The sequence below is a fragment of the Triticum dicoccoides genome, chromosome 6B (assembly GCF_002162155.2).
Source record: "Triticum dicoccoides isolate Atlit2015 ecotype Zavitan chromosome 6B, WEW_v2.0, whole genome shotgun sequence".
NCBI lineage: Eukaryota > Viridiplantae > Streptophyta > Magnoliopsida > Poales > Poaceae > Triticum > Triticum dicoccoides.
The window spans coordinates 206053420-206076244 of NC_041391.1; positions in this window are offsets into that span (position 1 = coordinate 206053420).

The following is a 22825-nucleotide window of genomic DNA, read 5'->3' on the forward strand; positions in this document are numbered from 1 at the left end:
ACCCAACACAAAGTACTTCAAAGAGTGCCCCAAAGTTTCTACCGAAGAGCCAAGACGAAAACGTGTGTCAACCCCTATGCATAAGTTCACAAGGTCACGGAACCCGCAAGTTGATCACCAAAACGTACATGAAGTAGATCACATGAATATTCCATTGTCACCACAGATAAGCACATGCAAGACATACATCAAGTGTTCTCAAATCCTTAAAGACTCAATCCGATAAGATAACTTCAAAGGGAAAACTCAGTCCATTACAAGAGAGTAGAGGGGGAGAAACATCATAAGATCCAATTATAATAGCAAAGCTCGCGATACATCAAGATCGTGCCAAATCAAGAACAAGAGAGAGAGAGAGAGAGAGAGAGAGAGAGAGAGAGAGAGATAAAACACATAGCTACTGGTACATACCCTCAGCCCCGAGGGTGAATGAGGGATTCCTGGATTAGGGGGTATCCGGACAGCCGGACTATGTACTTTGTCCGGACTATTGGACTGTGAAGATACAAGATTGAAGAGTTCGTCCCGTGTCCGTATGGACTCTCTTTTGTGTGGAAGGCAAGCTTGGCGATTCGGATATTAGATCTCCTTCTCTGTAACCGACTCAGTGTAACCCTAGCCCCCTCCAGTGTCTATATAAACTAGAGGGTTTAGTCCATAGGACAACAACAATCATAATCATAGGCTAGCTCCTAGGGTTTTGCCTCTACGATCTCGTGGTAGATCAACTCTTGTAATACTCATATCATCAAGATCAATCAAGCAGGAAGGAGGGTATTACCTCCATAGAGAGGGTCCGAACCTGGGTAAACATTGTGTCCCCTACCTCCTATTACCATTATCCTAAGACGCACAGTTCGGGACCCCCTACCCGAGATCCGCCGGTTTTGACACCGACATTGGTGCTTTCATTGAGAGTTCCTCTGTGTCGTCGCTATAAGGCTTGATGGCTCCTTCAATCATCAACAACGATGCGGTCCAGGGTGAGACCTTTCTCCCCGGATAGATCTTCGTATTCGGCGGCTTTGCACTGCGGGCCAACTCGCTTGGCCATCTGGAGCAGATCGACAGCTACGCCCCTGGCCATCAGGTCAGGTTCGGAAACTTGAATTACACGGCCGACATCCGCCGAGACTTGATCTTCTACGAATTTGGGCATACGCCGGGAGCTCCGAACGCTCATGACAAGCACGACTTAGATCGGTTGTCGGACATTATTCAGGATATCGCACCTACAGCAGCTCTGGACCTAAATCCGGGGCATATTGCGTCGTCCGAGGATGGGTGGATGGACCCCGCCACGGAGACCGCATACTCACCGGCGTTGGAGCCGAACACATACTCCACCTCTAAGGAAATCTGTGTCGCCGGACCCCCAGACTTGTTTCTGGCCGCGGGTCCTAGACCGTGCGCATCCGTGCCCATCGAAGCCGATTGGGCACCAATCATGGAATTCACTGCCGTGGATATCTTTCAGCGCTCGCCCTTTGGCGACGTGCTAAACTCTTTAAGGTCTCTCTCTTTGTCAGAAGACTCTTGACCGAACTATGTCCGGCTCGAGTGGGATACAGACGACAAGGAAAATAGCAGCCCACCCACCACCCACTTCATAGCCACTGTCGATGATCTAACAGACATGCTTGACTTCGACTCCGAAGACATCGACGGTATGGATGTCGATGCAGGGGATGATCTGGAACCACCGCCCACGGGGCGCTGGACTGCCACCTCATCATATGACATATACATGGTGGACACGCCTAAGGAGGACAACGACGACAAAAGGGACACAAGGGAGGATAAACCCCCCGGACAAAAGCCAAAACAACGGCGCAGGCGCCGCTCTAAGTCCAGTCAAAGTAAAAACATCGATAACAGCGCAAGAAAAGTTGACACTCCGATTGACTCCAACGGCAACAATGACCATATGGACCCCGCGATAGAGCAGGACAAGCCAGGCCACATTGAACACGCCCGGAGCAGATGCCCGATCACCGCGATCCTGAGGGCCGAACTCATCAACCTGCCTCCGGAGAGGAGGAAAGTCCAGTCGACGATTGAGGGAGTCCTGGACTAGGGGGTATCCGGATAGCCGAACTATCATCATCGGCCGGACTCCAAGACTATGAAGATACAAGATTGAAGACTTCGTCCCGTGTCCGGATGGGACTTTCCTTGGCGTGGAAGGCAAGCTTGGCGATACGGATATGTAGATCTCCTACCATTGTAACCGACTCTGTGTAACCCTAGCCCTCTCCGGTGTCTATATAAACCGGATGGTTTTAGTCCATAGGAAGAACAACAATCATACCATAGGCTAGCTTCTAGGGTTTAGCCTCCTTGATCTCGTGGTAGATCTACTCTTGTAATACCCACATCATCAATATCAATCAAGCAGGACGTAGGGTTTTACCTCCATCAAGAGGGCCCGAACCTGGGTAAAACACCGTGTCCCTTGTCTCCTGTTACCACCCGCCTAGATGCACAGTTCGGGACCCCCTACCCGAGATCCGCCGGTTTTGACACCGACATTGGTGCTTTCATTGAGAGTTCCTCTGTGTCGTCACCGATAGGCTCGATGGCTTCTTCGATTATCAACAACGACGCAGCCAGGGTGAGACTTTTTTCCCCGGACAGATCTTCGTATTCGGCGGCTTTGCACTGCGGGCCAATTCGCTTGGCCATCTGGAGCAGATCAAAAGCTACGCCCCTGGCCGTCAGGTCAGATTTGGAAGTTTGAACTTCACGGCTGACATCCGCGGAGACTTGATCTTCGATGGATTCGAGCCACAGCCGAGCGCGCCGCACTGTCACGATGGGCATGATCTAGCTCTGCAGCCGGACAGTGCCCTGGAGGCCGCACACGAGCCTGCTCCGACCCTCGATTCGGAGCCGGCTGCGCAGATCAAGGATGGGTGGCTAGACACCGCGTCTGGGGCTGCAACCTCTATGGCGATGGAGCCGAATACTGACCTTGTCCCTTGTGAAGCTCGTGATTCCGAGGTGCCGGACTCCTCGCTGAACTCCGAACCTCCCGCGCCCCCTCCAATCGAATCCGATTGGGCGCCGATCATGGAGTTCACCACTGCGGACATCTTTCAACACTCACCTTTCGGCGACATCCTGAGTTCGCAAAAGTATCTCTCGTTATCAGGAGAGACCTGGCCGGCCTGCGGTCAGGACGGTTGGGATGCGGACGATGAAGAAATTCAAGGCCCACCCACCACCCACTTAGTAGCCACTGTCGACGATCTAACTGATATGCTAGACTTCGACTCCGAAGACATCGACGGTATGGACGACGATGCCGGAGATGACCAAGAACCAGCGCCTACTAGGCACTGGAAAGCCACCTCAACTCACGACGTATACATGGTGGACACGCCAAAAGGAAGCGATAACGAGGAACAACGGGACGTTGCGAAGGACAACTCCCCCGACAAACAACCATAACGGCGACGCAAGCGCCGCCCGATGTCCCGCCTCGATAACAACGGCACCCATACTGACCCAGCCTTAGAGAAGTGAGAAAGCAGTGGACGACGAACATGCCACCAAGCAACCATCCGAATAGGATGAATTGGACAAGCAACCCATCCCCGGCGAAAACAACAGTCCAGACGATCTCACGCTGGACACATCACCGGAGCATAAGAACCTTCATAAAAGGCTCGTCACCACTGCAAGAAGTTTGAAGAAGCAAAATCGGAAGCTCAAAACAGCGGAGGACGCACTCAGAATGAGATGGAGCAAAGTACTCAATACCGCAGATAAATACGGCGATAGTCACCAGGCAAAGAGCTACCCGAAGCGCAAGATGTTGCCCGAGTTTGACGAGGAGGCCGTAGAGCCCCCACAGTCAAAAAAGAAAGAGGCCGCCTGGCCGGATAGACGACCAGATGACAGGCTAAGAGCGGCAAGCGGCGCCGCACACAAGCCGGCACACGATCCACATAAGGATCCCCGCAAAAAGGATGGCCCGGTCAGGTCCATCTATGGGCCAAAAAAGAAGACACCAGGGAGCAACACAACCCGCCGAGTGTTTGAAGACAACGGCACACCTAAATACAGGGGCTCCGCACACCCACTATGTTTCACCGATGAGGTACTGGATCATGAATTTCCAGCGGGATTCAAACCCGTAAACATAGAGGCATATGACGGAACAACAGACCCCGGAGTCTGGATTGAGGATTATATCCTACACATACCTATGGCCAGAGGAGACGATCTCCATGCCATAAAATACCTACCCCTCAAGCTCAAAGGGCCAGCTCGGCATTGGCTCAAAAGCCTCCCAGAAAATACCATTGGAAGTTGGGAAGAGCTCGAGGATGCGTTTCGAGCAAATTTTCAGGGGACTTATGTCCGCCCTCCGGATGCAGACGATTTAAGTCACATAACTCAACAGCCCAGAGAGTCAGCACGCAAATTCTGGAACAGGTTCCTCACCAAAAAGAACCAAATAGTCGATTGTCCGGACGCCGAAGCCTTAGCAGCCTTTAAACATAACGTCCGAGATGAATGGCTCGCCAGACACCTCGGCCAGCTCTCAGCCGAATAATAAAACACTACCTCTTAAGGACAAAAGTGATGAGCTATCCAACCTAAACAAAATCTTGGATAGGATATGTCAAATCCATAGTACCCCCGGGAAGCCGGCAAACCATACCCACAGAGATTGTTGGGTCTCAAGCAGTCCGGCCGACTTAACGCCGAACACAAGGGGCTCGACACACCAAGCGAAGACGACGACGAACCCCACAAGCAGCACGCCAGAAAACAGAAGACTTTCCCACTAGAAGTCAAAACAGTGAACTCACTTCATCTGATAACAAGGAAAAATAGTGCAGCACCTGCTAAAACACGCGCCGCACGGTCCGCCCTAGCAGAGTCCCGAAATTGGATGTTTAAACCAATTACTTTCGACCATCAGGATTACTCCAGAAGTGTTCGAAACGCAGGAGGGACTGCTTTGGTATTGGATACCATAATTGATGGACTACAATTCACACAAGTCCTAATGGATGGCGGCAGCGATATAAACCTGCTATACCAGGACACCATCCGCAGAATGAGGATAGACCCCACTAAAATTCATCGTAGCAGCACTTCCTTCAAAGGAGTGACGCCATGCCTTTACGCCAATTGTACAGGCTCTGTACTACTAGAGGTTATGTTTGGTTCATCCAACAACCTCCATCACGAAAATCTCACTTTCCATATCGCCCCATTCAAAAGTAGCCATCAAGCACTACTGGGACGCGAAGCTTTCGCCCGCTTTAACGCAATACCGCATTACGCGTCTCTTACGCTTAAAATGCCCGGTCCATGCGGCATAATCTCATTAAAGGGTAACTCAGAGTGTTCCTCGACCACGGAAAACGTGAGACTGCCTTGACAGCCACAAACTAATCCGACCCTGCTGGTCAAAGCCCCTAAAAACAGGTCATTCAGACCTCGGACACGGTTTGGCAAGTCCGGCATAAATAAACAAGGGGCTTCCCAGCCGCATACCTCTTTACAAGGGGCTGCACGTATAAACGATGAGAGCCAATAAAGCTCAACTTTATTCATCTTCCAAATCATACTTTATTTTAAATACATCTTTCGCACGATTTTTTTTCTTCCAAACTAAGTTCTTCTCTTTTACAGATGAAGCACGTGCTACACCCGTCCAGGATACAGCACAACGGAGACACAGGCGCAGACGTGCGGCAGGGACCCGTTGCAAGGATTCTTTTCAGATTAAGAACCTGCGTAAACCTTTCTTACTGTCTCTTGTTGATACACATCCCCCGGTTTCCTACCATAACCGAGGAGGAGGCTGGCGTTTTGGCATCGGCCGCGTCAGAAGTTCTCGCCCGTACCTGGACACTAGGGGCTTAGGGCATTGTTCTGCCCGGTATCATAAAGACCGAATACCTCAGGGAGTGTTCGGTGTCTCGAGTTAGGCCTTATATGCATCATCTCCGAATCATGTCTTTGGTCAAATGTTGGGTTTACCCGGCTCCTGTGTTTTGCTGCCTTACGTTCCGCTCCATCAGCTAACGCGGCACCAGGAGAGCTACTGCGATTGTGCCCCGATTCGGCCGGGCGAGTACCTCAGTAGAGAAAGCCGAAAACTGACTGTAATGATATAGCAAGAGACTGGTCAACCACTCGATCGACTACTGGAATGTTTTAATTCCTCCGCTTTAACGAAGGACCGCTTCCCGGTCAGGCACATACGCGCCCCGAGTTTGGAGAGCGTGGTGCCTCTAGGGGCTATATAGTAGCCCCACCATCGAGCTCCTATGGCTAAGTGAAAGTGATAAAGCATTATAGTCCGGTTGCCTAGTTTGCTATGCTATCACCTCCTTCAAAGGACCAAGACGTTGGATTAAGTGTGAAAAGCGCTATTTTTTGCAAACACCCCCACACCATGTGCATGGGGGCTGAAGCCAAAGACTGCCATCTTTCAGGTTATACATACATATATGGCCGCACAGGAGATAGTTCAATACTTGAACGCACAAGTATAAAAAGGAGTTACATTATAAACATGATCTCACAAATCATACATGTCATTTGAACATAACATCTTTCGAGCACTACGACTCTATTAAACAAGCGCCCTGCAGGACTTCCTCAAAATAGTGCTCGGCAGGTAATCGGCTTTTGTCCGAACCCCGTGATGCAACATCGGTGGCATCCATCTCCGCCCAGTATGTCTTAACACGGGCGAGAGCCATCCGTGCACCCTCTATGCATGCCGACCGCTGCATCGCCTCGATATGCGGCACCGCCCCAAGGAATTGCTGCAACAAACCAAAATAACTCTCCGGCTTGGGCCTTTCTAGCCACAAATGAGCCACCACATCCATCATGGCAAGTCCGGACAATCTATTCAGCTCAGCCCACTCAGCCAACCGATCGGTCAACGGAAGCGGACGCTCCGGACTATGGAATTGAGACCAGAAAAGCTCTTCCATTCCGTGATCCTTCTGGCTTCGAAAGTGCACGACTGCGTCCGCCGCACTCGCCGCCAAATCCAGATAAGGATCTTCCGCACCACACAATTGGCCCAACTGAGCATACTTCGGATCCGTGAACTTCCTACGCAGCAGAAAGGGCTTTCCAGCCGCAATGTCTCCAGCCTGACGCAGTTCCTCCTTCATAGCCCGCATCGCACAACGGGCATCCTTGGCTTCGGCCGCGGCCTTCTTCAGGTCCTCTTGCTCCGCTCGGCGTTCTCTTTCAAGAACCTCATAGGGGTCAGTAGCATCTTTTAATTTCACGGCCATTCCGGCCATCTCCTCCTTGCTTCGGCAGTGAGCAGCCTTTTCGGCTTTTAGCTCTTCCGCTGCCTTCGAGGCAGCCGCATCACTTTTCCTGGCTTGCTCCTTGGCTCGAGCAAGCTCTGCTCGAAGGTCTTCCACAGCAGCGGCACCATCTGCATCAAGCATACAAATTGTAAGGAACGGGCATCAGCTCCCTTACTAGGTGACCGCGGAGAAACCACCTACCTTGTGACTCGTCAAGTCATTTATTGACCAGCGCGATGTCCGCATCCGCAACATCGAGTTGCCGCTTCAGCTCGGCAACTCCATCAGTCCGGCTGGCCACCGAACGTTCCGCCACCTGCATAGGAAAGGCGACATTCTATAACTGAGATTATGATCCTCGGCACGCTGTCACTTTCGACAGCATACCAAGTCTCAGGGGCTACTATCTATACAGGGCGCACTCCATGTGCAAAACTGTCAAAAGGTATGTCATTTTTTGCGTACCCCAAACCCCGTCAGCAAACTTCCGACGGCCTCATGCAACCCGCTCTCGGCGGATGAGATCCTTTCAATCACCATACTCATTAATGTGCGGTGATCTTCTGAGATGGACGCCATCTCGAGCAAATCCTGCAGCTCCACCGGCCGTACTCCAGTGGGGGCCGAACTCCCCGGCCCCGCCGGACTCGGGGAGACCCTCCATGACGACACCTCAGGGTCGTCCGTCCCGCCCGACGGGGCGGCAGATGGAGGCATTTCGCTCTCCATCATCTCCGGACGAAGGTCCCCCAAAGATGAGCTCTGCTGAGAAGGGCTGAGATCCGAACTACATGGTGAAAACTTCGGTTACCCTTAGAAATAAAATAGGGTTGTCCCCTATTACAAAACTCCCCCTTTTGTACTTACGGCTCGCTGGAGGGCTGATTCCTTTGGGGAGACTGTGCGGCCGGGGCTCTTCCCGGCACAAGACCTTCCGATGCAGATTTATTTCCCCGCTTTGAGGCCTGGGCCTCCGGGTCTTCGGAAGCGGTCCTCTTCTCCCCCTGGAGGGAGGGATTCTTGATTCCCCCCTTACTGAAAGCCTCCTTGGTAGAGGTGGTAGTTTCCCTGTGCCCCCCTTCGCCCTCCTCCGAAGGTGCAACCTCCAACATTTTGATTAACACAGGATCCGGCATGGTCTCAGGGAGGGGGGGCGGACACCGTATCAGTTTTGCTTGCGCTATCCACTCCTGTCCAAGGGATAGCTGGTTAAAAGGCAAACCCATGATGAATAAATGGACAATGTGTCCGGACACAGGGCTACTTACTTGAGTATCCGGGCGATTGCAGCTTAGGCCAGCGTCCTCGGTCAAGACCGGACGCATCTCTTGTGATCCGAAGAACAGTTTGTACATCTCCACGGGTGTCAAACCCATGAAGTGTTGGAGAGCTCGTGGTCCCTCCGGATTAAATTCCCACAGGCGGAGGGGGCGACGTTTGCAGGGCAGAAGGCGCCGAATTAGCATAACCTGCGTCACTACGAGCAGATTGATCTCCCCTTCCTGGAGGTCTCAAATCCGGCCCTGCAACAGGGGTACGTCTTTGGACGGCCCCCAGTCAAGCCCTTTGTTGACCCATGACGTCAGCCGTTGTGGAGGGCCCGGGCGAAAGACGGGCGGTGGCCTCTGCCTGCTGCCCCTGGGAGCGGTGATATAGAACCACTCCTGTTGCCACAAGCCGAGCTCCTCCTGAAAAGAGCCCTCGGGCCATGGAGCATCGGCCTTCTTGCTTATAAACCGCCCCACCGCACTCTGCCTGACGCCCCTCAATCATCTTCGGCTCCACGTTGAAGGTTTTAAGCCACAAGCCGAAGTGAGGGGTAGTGCGGAGGAAGGCTTCGCAGATGACAATGAATGATGAGATGTGGAGGATGGACTCTGGAGCCAAGTCATGGAATTCCAACCCATAGTAAAACATGAGCCCCCTCACGAAGGGATCCATCGGGAAGCCTAAACCCCGACGGAGGTGAGACACGAACACGACACTCTCGCCGGGCTCGGGAGTAGGAATAACTTGCCCTTGGGCAGGCAACCTATGCGAAATCTCGTAGGTTAAGTACCTGGCGTCTCTCAGCTTTAGCACGTCCTCTTCCGTGACGGAGGAGGGCATCCACCGGCCTCGTAGGTCGGAGCTGGACATTGTCGAAGGTCGAAAGTACCCGAATCTGGAGCTCTGGGTGTTGGAACTCGGGGCGAGGGGTGGATTTGATTGAGGATTGAAGAAAAAGAATGGGCCTTGGTCTCATTATAAAGAGGGAGAATACCAAGAGCCGTCCCCATGACCGTTTGGAACCCGCCTTCGATGGAGGGGGCGTGGCAACAGGCGCGGTTGGGTTACCCACGTCCGTATTGATGAGAATCCCGGAATAAGGGGAACACAATCTCTGCTTCGACAAGACATGCCAAGGAAACCACTTCGCTAAACGCGCGGAGGTGGTATAATGAAAACGATTCGAGTAAAGGCTTGGTTGTGGTGTGACGTCACGCCACAAAATACGTCAGCAGATTGAGCTTGTGTAAATATTATTCTCTCTACGGTGGTATGTGGAATTTATTTTGCAGAGCCAGACACTATCCTAGTGTTCACAATCTTCTATGAATTATTCGGAGGAGGAACCTGCCTTGCAATGCCGAAGACAATATGTGCGCCGGACTCGTTGTCATTGAAGCCTGGTTCAGGGGCTACTGAGGGAGTCCTAGACTAGGGGGTGTCCGTATAGCCGAACTATCATCATCGGCCGGACTCCAAGACTATGAAGATACAAGATTGAAGACTTCCTCCCGTGTCCGGATGGGACTTTCCTTGGCGTGGAAGGCAAGCTTGGCGATACGGATATGTAGATCTCCTACCATTGTAACCGACTCTATGTAACCCTAGCCCTCTCCGGTGTCTATATAAACCGGATGGTTTTAGTCCATAGGACGAACAACAATCATACCATAGGCTAGCTTCTAGGGTTTAGCATCCTTGATCTCATGGTAGATCTACTCTTGTAATACCCACATCATCAATATCAATCAAGCAGGACGTAGGGTTTTACCTCCATCAAGAGGGCCCGAACCTGGGTAAAACATCGTGTCCCTTGTCTCCTGTTACCATCCGCCTAGACGCACAGTTCGGGACCCCCTACCCGAGATCCGCCGGTTTTGACACCGACAACGATGCATTCATCATCCCGGAAAAACGTTTGGAACAAGATAACCTCTGCAGAAGGCTTATGGCCACTGCGAGGAGCCTAAAGAAGCATAAGCAAAGGCTTAAGGCCGTGCAGGATCCGCTCAACCGCCAATGGAATAAGGTGCTGGACACTGAAGGAAAATATGGCGACGATCGCCACACAAAGAGCTACCCAAAACACAAACTGCTACCCGAATTCGACGATGAGGCCGTAGAGCCCATTCCGCCGAAGAACAATACGGCCAATCGACCGGACCAACCACTTCATTTGCCGCGATAGAGTAGCCACTGTCGCCGCACACGATTTACGTGAGCTCCTGGACAAAAAGGCCGGCGCTACCAGGTCCATCTCTGGATCGAGAGGACATGCTCCGACGCGGGACTATGGTCACCAAAACGATCACGCTGATCGAATACCAGTTCGGAATCAAACCCAGACACCACAACAGCCGACAGTATGCCACGATATGTCCAGATACAGAGGGGCTGTGCACCCTCTGTGCTTCACCGATGAGGTGCTGGATCACGAATTTCCACAGGGATTCAAACCCGTGAACATAGAGGCATACGACGGAACGACATACCCTGGGGTCTGGATTGAGGACTTTATCCTTCATATCCACATGGCTCATGGGGATGACCTCCACGCCATCAAATACCTTCCCCTCATGCTAAAAGGACCAGCTCGGCACTGGTTGAAAAGCGTCCCCGAAAATTCAATCGGAAGTTGGGAGGAACTTGAAGACGCTTTCAGGGCCAATTTTCAAGGGACCTATGTCCGACCTCCGGATGCAGACGATTTAAGTCACATAATACAACAGCCCGGAGAGTCAGCCCGCAAGCTTTGGAACAGATTTCTCACTAAGAAGAATCAAATTGTCGACTGTCCAGATGCCGAAGCCCTAGCGGCCTTCAAGCACAGTATCCGGGATGAGTGGCTGGCCAGACACCTCGGCCAAGAAAAGCCGAGGACAATGGCGGCCTTAACAAGCCTTATGACCAGCTTTTGTGCGGGCAAGGACAGTTGGTTGGTCCGTAGAGGCACCAGTGACCCAGGAAAATCCGAAATTAGGGATGGCAACGGCAAGCCACGGCGCAATAAGAACAAGCGTCGAGACAACACGACGGTCAACGCCGGATTCAGGGGCTCTCGACCCGGTCAAAGAAAGAAGCCATTTAAAGGCAGCAAAGAGGGACCGTCTGGCCTGAACAAATTCCTCGACAAGTTGTGCCAAATTCATGGCACCCCCGAAAAACCTGCGAATCACACTCACATAGAATGATGGGTCTTCAAGAAGGCCGGCAAGTTAAATGCCGAACACAAGGGAAGGGAAACACCAAGTGAAGATGAGGATGAGCCTCGCCAGCCGAACACTGGAGGACAGATAAAATTCCCACCAGAAGTCAAAATAGTAAACATGATCTATGCGACTCACATACCAAAAAGAAGGCACAAACGCACGCTCAGAGACGCATACGCTGTAGAGCCCGTTGCCCCTGAATTCAACCCCTGGTCGGCCTGCCTAATCACTTTTGATCATAGGGACCACCCGACTAGTATCCGACACGGAGGATCGGCTGCCTTGGTGCTCGACCCAATAATCGATGGATACCATCTAACTCGAGTCCTCATGGACGGCGACAGTAGTCTTAGTATTATATATCAGGACACCATCCGCAAGATGGGGATAGACCCATCCAGAATCAGCCAAAGTAACACCACCTTTAAAGGAGTGATACCAGGCGTTGATGCCCGTTGCAGAGGCTCCCTCGTATTAGAGGTGACATTCGGTTCTCCCGACTCCAGAAGCGAAGAATTACTCTTCGACATCGCTCCCTTCAGCAGCGATTATCATGCATTACTCGGAAGAATGGCCTTCGCTCGCTTCAACCCAGTACCGAACTACACCTACCTTAAACTCAAAATGCCTGGTCCACGTGGCGTCATCACTGTTAGCGGAATCACAGGGCGTTCCTGGCATGCGGAAGAGTATGTGGCGGCTCTAGAAGCCGGACACTAAGCGGCCTCTCCTCTTAGAATGCATGATCGACCGTTAAGACCACAGACACGGTTAGACGAGTCCGGTGCACCACCGTCGCTAACAACCCAGATAAACCTAAGTTGGGTGCTATACATATACCCCCATAGATGGTACCAGGGGCTGCAAACATGTAATAAGGCCCACAATTCGGCTTGACCTTATTAATATGCCAATATCTTACATTTCTAACATTCATTGAGAATAAACAACTTTTCGCACGACTTACTCCATACTCTTTTACATGAGTTTCTCATTTTTTACACACACTATTCGTGCGATGCCCTTCCAGGATACGGCACAACGGAGACAAAGGCACAGACGTGCAGCAGGGCCCCACTCAAAGGTTTCTCTTTAGATTAAGCCCCTGTGTAAAGCTTCTTTACTCTCTCTTGTTGCTTGACATCCGCGGGTATTCAATACACCCACAGGGGATACTGGCATTATAGGCATTTCGCCACAACAGATCAATGCACGTACCTGGAAATACAGGGTTCATAATCGAGGGCGTTGCTCAGCCCAGTATATGTTATAAATTCCTAATACCTTCGGGAGTGTTCGACGTCACAAGTTTGGCCTTATATGCATCAGCTCCGAATCATGTCTTTGGTCAAATGTTGGGTTTTCCCGGCTCCTGGGTTTGCTGCCTTACGTTATGTTCTATCGGCTAAGGCGGCCAAAGGAGAACTACTGCGATTGTGCCCTGGTTATTCCAGATGAGCACCTCAGTAGAGAAAGCCAAAAACTGATGTCATGATACAGAGAGAGACTAGTCAACCACTCGAGGACTCAACGGAATGTTTAGGATTCCTCCGCATTAACGAAGGACCATTTCCCAGTCATGTACATACGCGTCCCTATCCGGATACACGCGAAGGTACTAGGGGCTACATTGTAGCCCCACCGTCAAACTCCCATGGCTAAGTGAAAGTGTTAAAGCTATATAGTCCGGTTGCCTAGTTCGACGCGCGATCACCTCCTTAATGGACCAAGGCGTTGGATCAAGTGTGATTACGCACATTTTCTCGAAAACCCCCGCATATGCATGGGGGCTGAAGCCAACGACTGCTAACTTTCAGGTTATATACATACATAAACGGCCGCATAGGAGGCACTATGATACTTTCAGGTGAAAGTATAAACACAACCTTTACAATTAAAATAAGAATTGTTTTTACAATTGAACGACTTTTCACTCGAACATGACATTCTTCGAGCATTGAGCCTCTATTATACGGGCACCCTCTATGACCTGCTCAAAATAGTGCTCGGCTGGGTCCTGGCTTCCTGCCAGACTCTGGGTTGCAATGCTGGTAGCCTCCATATATGCCCAATATGTTTTGACATGGGAAAGATCCTTCCGCGCACCCTCTATGCATGCCGACCTCTTCATGGCATCGATTCACGATATGGCGCCAAGGAATTGTTGCACTAAACCAAAATAACTTCGCGGCCTTGGCCCCTTCGGCCATAGATGGTCTATTACAGACCTCATTGCTAGACTGGACAACCTATGGAGCTCGGCCACAGCGGCCATCCGCTCACTCAACGGCAGCGGGCGCATCGGAGCATGGAATTGCGACCAGAACAACCTTTCTATGTCATTATCTTTTTGATGCTTGAAGAACTTGGTCGCATCAGCCACACTTTTTGCCAGATATGCATACGCGTCTGCAACACTCAAAAGCTGATCCAGAGGAGCGTACTCGGGGTCAGCAAACTTCATCCGCAACAAATAGGGGCTTCTAGCCACGATATCTCCGGCCTGCCGACGCTCCTCCCGCACAGCCCTAATTTCAGAGCGAGTCACCTTGGCCGCATCCGGGGCTTTCTTTAGGTCCATCGACTTTGCCTGATTCTCTTTCTCGAGAAGCTCATATCGGCCGGCGGCGTCCCTCAGCTCCACAACCATCTCTGCTATTTTCTCTACGCTTCGGCGATGAGCAGCCTATTTGGCTCTCAAATCTTCGGCCGCCTTTAGGGCAGCCGCATTGCTAGCCTGGGCTTGTTCCTTGGCTAAGGCAAGTTCCGCCCTCAGGGCCTCCACGGCAGCAGCTCCGCCAGCAGGCAAAGCATATCATATTAACACTATGCTACTCTTACTATTCCCTAAACAAATAAGGAAAAACAAGCACATACTCTGTGACTCGCCAAACCACTTGTTCACAAGCGCGATGTTGGCGTCCACCACATCAATCTGTCGCCTCAGCTCGGCGAATTCAGTGGACCGGTCTACCGCCGGACCCTTTGCAACCTACGCATGAATGCAGTGTGATCATTACCTGGGAGTGTGATCCTCCGTTTGCCGCCTAGGGCTGGCAACCAAAGTCTCAAGGGCTACTATCTATACGGAGCACACCTATCGCGTGCGGTCCAACCAAAAATTACGTGTATTCGTGCGTACCTCAAAGCCTTTGACCAGGCTCATAAAAGCCTCATTCAACCCGCTTGTGGTGGATGAAATCTTCTCCAACACCGTACCCATTAACGTACGGTGATCCTCCGAGAGACCAGCTTGCTCCAGGAGGCCCGTCAGTATGTTCGGCCGGGCGCTGGACTGTCCCGGACCCTTCTCACTACCCTCCATGGGAGCCGAACACGCCGGGCTCGGGGTGGACGAAGTGTTAGCTTCCAGCCTCGGCAGATCTGGACTCCTTCATGATGACACCTCATGGTCGCCTGCCCCATGGGGCGGAGAGGCAGGTGGTGTTTCACTCTCCATCATCTCTGGAAGAAGATCCCCCGAAGACGAACTCTGTTGAGACGAGCTACTAGCCGGACAGCAAAAGATAGATCCTGGTTATTATTCTCAGAGGAAAAAGCAATAGCTTTTTATGTACGATTAACTTACAGCTCGGTGGAGGGCTAGCCCGTTTGCGGGCATGGTGTAGTGAGGACGCCCTTCGGGGGAGGCCCCCCTGGTTAAGCTTTCCTCCCTTGTTTAGGCACCTCCGTTTCCAAGTCTTCGGAGGCGGCCATTTTCTTCCCGCGGGGGGAGGAAACCTTGGATTCACCTCCCCGATTATCCTCCTTTGTGGAGACAGTAGTTCCCTCGGTTTAGATGTGCAATGTGTGAAGCTCGGCTTCCCTATTCTTCTCCTCCCCTTTCCCCGAGGGCACTTGGCTTAGCGCACGTCTAAGCATCCTGGCTATTGCAGGACTAGGCAAGCCTTCGGGAAGTGGGGCTGGACATCTGATCCCCTCCGCCTTGCTGAGCCAATCCTGGCCGCAGACAGTTTTTAGAATAATGCTGTGAATAAACAAAGTGTTCGGGTACAGGGTTACTTACTTGGGTATCTGGGCGGTTGCAGCTCAGGTCCGCATCCTCCGTGGTGTCTGGACACTTTACTCGTGGTACGAAGAATAACTTATACATCCCTTTGAGCGTCATGCCGAGGAAGTGTTGAATGGTTCACGGACCTTCTGGATTGAACTCCCACATCCGGAGAAGTCGACGTTTGCATGGCAGGGCCCGTCAAACAAGCATTACCTGAATGATTCTGACAAGACTGATATCCCTCTCGAGAAGCTCCTGAATGCGGCTCTGCAATGTCGGCACGTCATTAGCAGTCCCTCAGTCCAGTCCCATGTTGGCCCACGATGCCAGTTGAGGCAGAGGGCCCGAGCGGAAGGCAGGGGCAGCCGCCCACTTTGTGCCTCGGGGAGCTGTGACATAGAACCACCTCCATTGCCACATATCGGACACCTCCGGGAAGGAACCCTCTGGCCATGGGGCATCGGCGTTTCTGCTTATTGCAGCGCCTCCGCACTCCGCGTGTCGCCCCTCGGTCACCTTCGACTTCACATTGAAGGTCTTGAGCCATAAGCCGAAGTGTTGGGTGATATGGAGGAAGGCTTCACACACGACGATAAACGATGAGATGTGAAGGATGGAGTCCGGAGCTAGATCGTGAAAATCTAGCCCATAATAGAACATGAGCCCTCTCACGAAGGGATCTAGGGTAAAACCTAAGCCTCGGAGGAAGTGAGAAACGAATACACCACTCTCGTTGGGTTCGCGAGTGGGGATGACCTGCCCTGGAGCGGGAAGCCTGTGCTTGACATCGGCGGTCAGATATCTGGCCTCCTTGAGCTTTCCAATGTCCTCCTCTGTGACAGAGGAGGCCATCCACCAACCTTGAAGGTTGGATCTAGACATGATTGGAGATCCGAAGTGCCTAAGCTTGAGCTTCGAGTGTTGGAACTCAAGATGCGAAAAGGCACAAGCGTGGTAAGAAAGGGATAGGCCTCGACCCCTCTATAAAGGGGATGAATATCAAGCGTCCTCAGAGTAACCGTTAGGGACTTGCCTAAAAACATGGAGTCATGCCAACGGGCCTGGTTGGGTTACCCGCACCTGTACTGATGAGAATCCTGCGATAAGGGGGACACGATCTCTGCCTCGACAAGGTGTACCTATAAAACCGCCTTGCAGTGCGTGTCGTGGCAGGCTAAGAAAAATGGTTCGTATTAAACCCGGCCACGGCATGAGAATGCGCTATGGAAAATTGTCAGCAGATTAAATTTATAAAGTATTGTGCTCTCTACGGTGGTGTGTGGAAATTATTTTGCCGAGCCGGACGCGATCCTTGTGTTCAAAATCTTCCATGAAGTAGTCGGAGATAGAACCCGCCTTGCAATGCCGAAGACAAACTGCGCGTCGGACTCATCATCATTGAAGCCTGGTTCAGGGGCTACTAAGGGATTCCTGGATTAGGGGGTATCCGGACAACCGGCATATGTACTTTGTCCAGACTATTGGACTATGAAGATACAAGATTGAGGATTTTGTCCCGTGTCCGGATGGGACTCTCCTTTGCGTGGAAGGCAAGCTTGGCGATTCAGATGTTAGATCTCCTTCTCTATAACCGACTCTATGTAACCCTATCCCCCTCCGGTGTCTATATAGACCGGAGAGTTTAGTCCGTAGGACAACAACAATCATAATCATAGGCTAGCTCCTAGGGTTTAGCCTCTACGATATCGTGGTAGATCAACTCTTGTAATACTCATATCATCAAGACCAATCAAGCAGGAAGTAGGGTATTACCTCCATAGAGAGGGCCCGAACCTGGGTAAACATCGTGTCCCCTGCCTCATGTTACCATTAGCCTAAGACGCACAGTTCGGGACCCCCTACCCGAGATCCGCCGGTTTTGACACCGACAGTGAACTACTCCCTTCTCGTCATGGAGAGCGCCGAGATGATGAAGATGGCCACTGTTGAGGGATCCCCCCTCTGGCAGGGTGCCGGAACAAGGCCCAGATCGGTTTTTGGTGGCTACAGAGGCTTGCGGCAGCGGAACTCCCAATCTATGGTGTTTTCTGGAGGTTTCCGTATTAATAAGAATTTTTGGCGTAGGTCTCACGTCAAGGGGGTCTCCGGGATGTCCACGAGGTAGGGGGCGCGCCCAGGGGGTGGGCTCACCCCCCACCCTCGTGGGCAGCCCAGGACTCTCCTGGCCTAACTCTTTCACTCCATGGGCTTCTTTTGGTCCACAAAAATCAACAAAAATTGGCACGTCGTTTGGACTCCGTTTGGTATTCCTTTTCTGTAGAACTCAAAAACAAGGAGAAAACAGAAACTGGCACTGGGCTCTAGGTTAATAGGTTAGTCCCAAAAAAATATAAAAGTGTAAAGTAAATCCCATAAACATCCAAAACAGGTAATATAATAGCATGGAACAATCAAAAATTATAGATACGTGTTGGAGACGTATCACTGTTGCACTCAGATTGGCCCCAACGACCACTTATTGAGGGGTAATATATATACCTCTCACCTATCCCATGGGAGGTTTGACCATTCACTTTGAACTTTCTCAAGAACAATTTTCACTCTCTCTCTCTCTGACACTCCTACACCAAATGTTAGATCCCTAAGGGATTTGAGAGCATTTAAGAGAGGTTGTCCACTCAAGTGATAGATCCACTCCTTCCCATCTTAGCACCAAAGGAATTCTTGATTTGAGCAAGTCTTGAGCTTTTCCCCATCGTTCTTGTTACTCTTGAAGGTTGGAGACTCCTAGGCGGTAGGAGTCATTCGGAGAGGAATCGACCATTGTGATTACCCCCGGAAAGTTTGTGAGGGTTTGGATACCACCCCAAGGTCTACCACTAGTGGTTGAGAAATGCCTTCATGGTGTTGTCTCAAGGGGAGAATAGGGTGAGCCTTCATGGCGTTGGTGTGCCTTCTTTGTAACATCCACCTCTCTAACAGTGACGTAACTTCCCTCCAAGGAAGTGAACATCGGCATACATCCTTGTCTCTCGGAGTTGCGGTTATCCCTAACCCTAACTTCTTATCTGTGGTTACTTGTCTCTTAGTCTTTACTTATATCATATTGTGCTTGCTTACTTACATACTTGTGTTACTTGTTTATCTTTCTTAGCTCTTAGAATCATATTCCCTCTGTCCGAAAATAATTGTCTTAAGCTTAGTATAACTTTGTACTAAAGTTAGTGTAAAGTTGAGACACTTATTTTGGAGTGGAGGGAGTACTTGCAATTGTTAGGCTCACTTTCATATTCTGCATTATTGACTAAAATTGCTAACTAAAAATTAAAATGTGTAATTGTACTTATTCACCCCCCTCTAGGTCCATCTCGATCATTTCAGTTGGTATCAGAGCCTCGTGCTCTATTCTTGTGGCTTAACCGCCCTAGAGCGAGATGAACCCTGATGGGTCTCCCCTTGTTGCGGATCCGAAGGATAAGGGCACGAATTCCATGGAAGCCAAGTCCTCCACTTTTGAGGATCTGGAACGGGCTCTTGCTAAGCAAAAGGAGGAGCATGATGCTTCTCTTGAGACCTTGTTCCAAATGAGACTAGCCACATTAACCACGATGCTTGCACCAGTTTCGGGTGGTATGGCCTCGAGGCCAACTATGCCTACTCCTTCACTTGGCTAATAACCTCCTAGCAATGATCACTCCAGTGTTCCATGGCTTCATGCAAGACCTTAAATAGAGAAACCAAAGTACAACCCTCAAGGCAAACCTCCTTTACTTGATGACTGAGGGAGTCCTGGATTAGGGGGTGTCCGAATGGCCGAACTATGACCTTTGGCCGGACTCCCGGACTATGAAGATACAAGATTGAAGACTTCGTCCCGTGTCCGGATGGGACTTTCCTTGGCATGGAAGGCAAGCTTGGCGATACGATATGTAGATCTCCTCCCATTGTAACCGACTCTGTATAACCCTAGCCCTCTCCGGTGTCTATATAAACCGGAGAGTTTTAGTCCATAGGACGAACAACAATCATACCATATGCTAGCTTCTAGGGTTTAGCCTCTCTGATCTCGTGGTAGACCAACTCTTGTACTACCCATATCATCAATATTAATCAAGCAGGAGTAGGGTTTTACCTCCATCGAGAGGGCCCAAACCTGGGTAAAAACATCGTGTCCCTTGTCTCCTGTTACCATCCGCCTAGACGCATAGTTCGGGACCCCCTACCGGAGATCCGCCGGTTTTGACACCGACAATGACACTACCGATTTTTCTTTGTGGAGAGTTGCTATGCAGGACCATCTTCGATATGGAAACAATGAGATGTTGGATATAATGGAGTATGGTTACCAAGTGGTTGACCCGAAGAATCTTACACCAAGAGAAATATATGACAAGAATCTCAATGACACAGCAACCATGTGCATAAGGAGAGGTATGACTGACAAGCAAAGGAGACCATACATACACATCACAAATGCCAAGGAATTATGGGATAGCATTGTGAGGACAAAGACCGGTACCTCCACTCTTTGGCTTGCTCAATATGAAATTGCCAAGGGGAAATTACAAAACTTTTGTATGGAGAAAGGTGAATCTCCCAAGCAGCTCCTCGAGCGTCTCATGACTCTCACCGCTGACAATGAGTCCTGTGATTGTGACAAGACACAGGATGGATTCAACTTGACTAAACGATTTCTTGTGGACAAGTTACTTCGTGCTCTTGCTCTGTATCATCATCAAATGATGTGGGACATAAGACAACATCATGGTTTCAAGGAAATGACTCCGGATGACATCATATCCACTTTCCAACTATTTGAAGAGTCAAAGGCAAATGCTACAAGACATCTTGCCATGCATGGTACCTCAACATCAAAGATCAACCTTGCTTTGAAGGCCAAGCATGTATGTGATGAAGAGCAAAGTGATGATGAAGAAGAAGATGATGATGATGAAGATGGGATGTGATTGACTCCGATGAGAGCCCTTTATATGAAGACATTCCTATCTTTGTCAAGAAGTTTAGCACAGGAAAATTCAAGGGAAGATTCCAGAAGAAGAAAGTGAGAAAATGCTACAACTGTGAAGAAACCAACAACTTCTCCAATGAGTGCCCTTATGAGAAGAGAGAAGATAAACCAAGGTTTCCCAAGACCTTTCCCAATAAGAAGTTGCCAAATCCTTTGAACTCCAGGCTGAGATGGGAAAGCAATGGTTTCTCATGAAGAATCTGATCCAGATGATGTTAGTGGTGTTGCCGGAGTAGCTCAAGATTCTCAAAACACATTGAGGCTAGTCAACAAGAGTGGTGATGTTGTCACCTACAACTATATGAAATACTACAAGGGCAATGGTCACAAGTGACTAATGGTAAAGGCCGTGGTAGAAGCAAGGTCAAGGTAACTCCACGGTCAAATCCTCCTCTTTTCACTCCTTCTACAACTTGTGATGAGTATCTTGATGCAGAGGATAATTATGATAATGATGATCCTATGCTTGCTAAACTAAATAAGTTCATGTGCACTCTCAAAGGAAAGAATCTCACTATGTTTCATATTCTTATGGAGATGGTGAGTAAGCACACAATCACAATTAAGGAACTCGAAACCCTCGTCACGAAGGAAAAGGAAAAACATGAAATCCTTGAGCGGAAAGTCCAATATGAGGAAGCACGAAATGATGAACTATGCTTGAAAATTGGTGCAAACGTTGATGTTCATGCTAAAGAACGTGCCTCCTTGAAAAAGGCTAAGGACTCTTGCGAGGAGTTGGTGAATGATAAAAGTACGCTTGTGAAATCTCATGCTTCTCTCTCCCTTAGGATTGTGAGCTTCTATCTGTGTCCCTCGAGACTAAGGAAGAAGAGCTCACCCTTCTTACAAAGAGTTTTGAGACGCTCGAGCTTACTTATCTTGAAACTCTAGCCAAGGCTTACTCTTCTCCTATTATCAATGTTGATGCTTGTACTACTAACTCTAGTGGTGGCCTAGCATCTATTCTTGAGGAGAATCACTTTCTAAAGGAACAACTCGAGAGAGGACTCATGACATGCGCTCAAGGACAAAAGAACCTTAATGAGGTATTGAGCCAACACAATGAGGTGTTTGCCAAGGAAGGGCTCGGGTTTGACCGAAGCACAAGCAAGAAGAAGACGTCTTCTCAAAAGTGCACCACCCCTCTTAAAGAAACATTTGTACGAGAAGGGCACAAGGAAAAAGGTAAGGTTGTGAGTGGGAAGGCCACAAGGGGCATGCCCACTCTCAACAAGCCAAAAGATTTCATGCCTCCATCCTATGTACTTCGTAAAACTAAGGATGGAGAAGTTTATGCGAAATTTGTTGGTCCTCGTAATGCATACCAGTTTTATACTATTTGGGTCCCTAAGACCATTATGACTAACTTGAGAGGTCCCATTGCAAAATGGGTGCCTCTAACCAAGTCATAATTTTGTTTAGGTTGCTTTTTTTGGTGGAGTAAAATGGGTTATCGATAGTGGATGCATCAACCATATGACCGGAGATAGCAAATTGCTTTACGATTTCATGGAAGCTATTCAACCATTCATGAGCATTGTGTTTGGTGGAGGATCAAGGACAGGTACTCGTGTTGGGAAAGGTGGCTATCACAAATGACACGTCACTTGCAAATGTCATGCTTGTCAAATCACTTAATACCATTTGCTTTCTCTTCGACAATTGGCTTCTGTTGGTTATGATACACTATTTGGACTAACTGATGTGAAAGTCTTTAAGAGAGATACTCTCGAAGCGGCCTTTGTTAGAGTTGGATGGCAACCTTTACACGGTTGATTTCTCGAAAGAGAGCACATTCCATGCAACTTGTCTAATGGCTATGGCATCGCCGGCTAGCCCATGTCGGCGTGAGAAATCTTCAAGATCTCTTAAAGGGTAATGACATCCTTGGACTGACCAACGTCTCTTTTGAGAAAGATCGTGTGTGTAGTGCAGGCATTTCCAGGAAGCAACATCAATCAAAGCATCCACCTAATAATACAATATCTACTTCAAGGCCTTTGGAGCTCCTTCATGTGGATCTTTTTGGGCC